Source organism: Vombatus ursinus, unplaced genomic scaffold (assembly GCF_900497805.2).
Source record: "Vombatus ursinus unplaced genomic scaffold, bare-nosed wombat genome assembly UNPS02014176.1, whole genome shotgun sequence".
NCBI lineage: Eukaryota > Metazoa > Chordata > Mammalia > Diprotodontia > Vombatidae > Vombatus > Vombatus ursinus.
The window spans coordinates 243,676-248,776 of NW_020953954.1; the positions used below are offsets into that span (position 1 = coordinate 243,676).

The following is a 5,101-nucleotide window of genomic DNA, read 5'->3' on the forward strand; positions in this document are numbered from 1 at the left end:
TTTGACCTTCAAAGCCCTTATCACCTGCCCCCCCCCCCCCAGGCTTCTCACACCTTTCTTCTCACCAGGTCCTCTAGTGACCCCAGCCTCCTGGCTGTCCCTTAGGCCTGGAACACTCTCTCCTCATCTCTGCCTAATGGCTTCTGGCTTAAAGTCCCACCTTCTACAGAAAACCTTTCCCAGGCCCCTTCCCTGTGTTAATTATTTTCTGTTTGTCCAGTCTATAGCTTGTTCAAACAGAGCTGTTCCCATGGAGTCCCCCTCATTAGACAGGGTTAGAGTTAGGGTTAGGCAGAAGCAGCCCTTTGCCTTTCTTCGTATTCCCAGCATTAGCACAGGGCCTGGCACAGCCTATGTGCTTAATAAATTCTAGGTTGCCTAACTGACCCCTCCCTCCTCAATATGAGTGACCTTTAAGAGCCAGCTCAGACCCCAGGAGGAAGTCATGTAACTTTTCTGAGTAGCTCACTGAGTCTAGTCTCAGTCAGGGCCTCCTGCTACCTAGCAGCCCCATACTCTTCCCTCCTTGCCAACCTTCTCTTTTTTCCTTGAGTCCTCTCCAACACACACACACACACACACACACACACACACACACACACACACACATGCACACATGCACACATGCACACATATACACATGCACACACACAAATACACACCTACACATGTATGCACAAGCACACAAACTCATGCACACATTTTTCCTTCACTCATCCTCCCACCCTTGAGGAGGTGGTCCTGCTCCCCTCCACTGCCTTCCCTTCCAGATGCCTCTTATTGTTTATCTCTTCTCCTCTACTGCCCCCTCCCTTAAACAAAAGCAGCACTTTCAGCAAAGAAATGCAGAGTCGATATCTGCCCATTGATTAGCAAATGGCTAAATTAGCTATGGAATAGAAATGTAATGGAATATTTTTCTGGGCTCTAAGAGAGCTCTAAATATGATGAATTCATACTAGGGAATACTAATAAATATGTAACAAATGGGGGAGGGAAAATTTTTTTAAAAAGAAAAAATAACAAATGGGGGAGGGGAGGGGATTTGTCCACCACACTTAATAGTCAATAAAATAGTCAATAGTTAACCGCACCTCCTATGGGCCTGGTGCTAAGCACTGCAGATACAAATAAGAAAAAGAAAAACAGTCCCTGCCCTCAAGAAGGTTACATTCTAATTTGTGGATGGTAGAAATGAGTAGCAAAGTAAGTGGAAAGAACACCAATAAATCTGAAACACCAGGCTTGGTCCCAAAGAAGAATCACAAGAAGTATTTAAAGAAATGCAAGTTAAGTTGCGCCAGAACTCACCCTGCCCCCTTCTCTTCCTTCCACTGGCTTCCCCAGTATCCCAACAGACCCCTTCACTCCTCTCCCCAGATGTGGGGGCCACAGCAGACCCACTGGACCCCACCAGCATGCCCCCAACCTCACTCACTGGCTATAAAAAATGGTGAAGGAAATTATTTAAAATAATATTTTGGGAGTAAAACCCAATGCCTCCCAGAAAGAACTAAAAAAGGTGTAGAGGAAACTAGCCGTGAAATACCATCTAGATAAGTATCTAAATGAAAGAGAAAAGTTCAGATAGATTTCTCAAGCTTACAAAGTGCTTTCTGATGCAAAGAGATTTATAGGACAAATGTGGAGAACAAGTCATCAGAGAGGGTGGCTCTGTGGTGGGTTTGGCTCTCCCATAGATATCTTTGATATATTTTTGGAGGGGGTAGAAGAACACAAAGGAAATACAGAAGTAAAAATGTTGTTCATCAGTTGTTGGTGAGCTTAGAAGATTTATATAATAATGGTGCAATAAGAAAACTGGTTTTACAAAAGAATGTAATTTGTGATTCACTGAAGGCTAAGGTGGTAGAATTCAGTCCCAGATGCTGGGATGCAAATGAGGATTCATCAGATAGGACCTGGAATGGTTCAGCAAATTCAACCAGTTAGCATGGAATGCCAAGGGCACGGGGAACAAATCCACCCTGAAGATCGATGTGAAAGCTATAACAGAAGGAAAATTGTGAGAGAGAAAAAGATTCTATAGGTTCATATGGATAAGGGCACGAAAGAAGATGAGAAGCTAACATTCCACGGTGACGGTGACCAGGAAACATTATCATTGCTTGGTGTCAGAAGGAGAGTTCATGCTTCATAGAACAAGGCGAGGACCTTTTCATTCGAATGGCTACCAGTTGGTTGAAGCATTGCGTAGCTTTCAGAGACCACTATCAGCTCTTGACAGTAGAACTATACACCCTACTTCTCATTGTGGTCAGTTTGTCAAACGGCTATCAAATGTAGCTGAATGAACGCAGCTAGTTTACTGCCAACCCCAAGGAAAAAGTGATTCTAATCATGGAATCTAAAGTAAGCTTCCCAGGGGATGGCTTTCTTTCATCAAATAAGCTTTTTTTGCTGGGAAAGTTACTGTCCAAACGAGAGGAAGTAGAGAAGACTGGAGAAATGGATCAGGCCGACGTGGTGGACTTTGCCCCATCCCAAGAAAGAAGCTGCCATTACAATGGAGAAGCTTGGGAAGAGGATGAGCCCCAGCCCGGAGCTTAGGTTCGGCCTCTTACTGGAGACGGGTGAATACTCTTCATTGTAATGCAACGGTGAATGAGTGAGGGATGACAACCCTCTTAACACACTCTCTACTAGCCACTGGTCTGTTCTGACATTCAACAATAGCTGGGTTTTAAGAGTTAATGAGTAAAATCAGTCATATAAAATGCTGACTTTGCAGTTTATGGTGTTCAGCGTACAAGATAGTTCAACATCGTTAATTATTTCCTTATGGTAAAGAAGCCCCCAGGTATTATTTTCATGACTTGTTTTCTTCTGCTTCAATGTGTACATGCAGTGGCTTAGACTGAGGCTTAATTCCTTTTGCTTTTTTTTTTTTTCCTTTGGCTAGGCGATGGGGTTAAGTCATTTGCCCAGAGTCACACAGCTAATAAGTGTCAAGTGTCTGAGACCGGATTTGAACTCAGGTCCTCCTGACTCCAGGGCCGGTGCTCTATCCACAGCGCCACCTAGCTGCCCCTGAGGCTTAATTCTTGACTGACTAAATGTACGCAAGCATTTATAACTGTTAAGCTCTGAAATGGAAATTTTGTATTGAATTCCTCATAAGAAAAAAATGTCAGTTAAAGCAACTCTGAGACTCTATGTCACACCCACCGACTTGACAAAGATAATGAAAGAGGAAAATTATCGTTGTTGGAAGAACGTCAGGTGGAACTGAATTGGTACAACCATTCCAGTAAAGCAATTCGAGACTACTCCCTTCAAAAGTCACCAAATTGTGTATACCCTGTGACCCACTGTTCTGCTCACAAAACAAGTCACCTCCCAGCTCCAGGCGGTGGCTGTGCCCCATGCGTGGAACACTCTCCCTGCTCAGCACCACCTCCTCACTTCCTTGAAGTCCCAGCTAAAATCTCACCTTTGACAGAAAGCCATTCACAACCCCTGTTAATTCTAGCACCTTCCCTCTCCTGATTATTTCCTATTTATCTTGTAAACAGCTTGTTTGTACATAGCTGTTTTCAAGTCGTCTCTCCCCGCCCCACCCCCCCACCCCCGTTAGATCGTGAGCTCCTTGTAGACTCTTTTTATATCCCTAGCACTTAGCACACAGTCTGGCCCCTAGGAGATACTTAATAAATGTTTATTGACTGACCAAAGCAATGATCAACCACAATTCTAGAGGACAAGTGAGGAAGCACGCTACCAAGAGGTGACCGTCTCCCAATGCAAAAGAAAACATCATTACCAAACACAGTCAAAGATGAAGAGAAGATCACTGGAGCATTTTTAAACACACAGAAGAGCACAGGCAGACATCCAGAAGGCATCTCGGACAACCAGGGTGGCTTTGGGAGTTACTTGTGGACTTTATTAAATCTCTTAGAAGAAAAGGAAGCAGCTTCATGAACAATCCTCTTTTCCTGTTCCTGCTATATAAATAGAAAAGCCCATTTTATTTGGTGTTTGTTGAGTTTTTTATTAAAAAGTTGAGAAAAGATACCTTCTTACCTTCCTGGTAGAGGTGGGGAGCTCTAGGAGTGGAACGTTGCCTATGTGAGACTGTGTCAATGTGGGATAGTTTGGTAGAACTAGATTTTTTCACTCTTTTTTATTCTTCTACGAGATGGCACTTTGGGAAGGAGGGAGAGAGATTAGAAACTCAGATGATATATAAAAACAAAAGTTCTCAACAAAAATTGTTCTAAAACCCTTCTCCTGCCCCTCATAGCCTCTCAGGGTTATGCTTGATCTCTCCCCCTTTTAATGCACTTTTATTGTTCAGTCATTTCAGTTGTGTCTGACTCTTTGTGACCCCATTTGGGGTTTACTTGGCAGAGATACTAGAGTGATTTGCCATTTCCTTCTCCAATTAATTTTATGGATGAGGCAAACAGGGTTAAGTGGCTTTCCCAGGGCCAGGTTTGAACTCAGGTCTTCCTGACTCTAGGCCTGGCACTTTGTGCCCTGTGGCACCACCTAGCTGCCCCCTTTTTAAGGCATAAACTTCTAGAAAAAAAAAACCCATCAACACTATCTTTCCTAATTGGAACATTAATGCATTGTTGGTAGAGCTGTGAACTGATCCAGCTATTGGAACTATGCCCAAAGGGCTATAAAAATGTGCATACCCTTTGATCCAGCAAAACCATTACTAGGTCTGTATCCCAAATAGATCATAAAAAAGGGAAAAGGACTCACATATACAAAAATACTTATAACAGCTCTTTTTGTGGTGGCAAAGAATTGGCAACTGAGGGGATGCCCATCCATTGGGAAATGGCTGAACAAGTTGTGGTATAAATGTAATGGAATACTGTTGTTCCATAAGAAATGGTGAGCAGGCGGATTTTAGAAAAATTTTAGAAAAGACTTACATGAACTGATGCTGAATGAAGTGAGCAGGACCAGGAGAACATTGTAAATAGTAACAGCAACACCGTGAGATGACCAACTTTGATAGACTTAGGTCTTCTCAGCAATGCAATGATCTAAGACAATTCCAAGGGACTCATGATGGAAAATGCTACCCATATCCAGAAAAAGAACTATGGAGTTGGGATGC

The 5,101-nt window shown here is 43.1% G+C and overlaps 1 pseudogene; it reads left to right on the top strand.

Annotated features, from left to right (window-relative positions):
• The first annotated feature begins 1,450 nt into the window (after positions 1-1,450).
• LOC114041636 lies at positions 1,451-2,571 on the top strand (annotated as a pseudogene).
• The last annotated feature ends 2,530 nt before the right edge of the window (positions 2,572-5,101 follow it).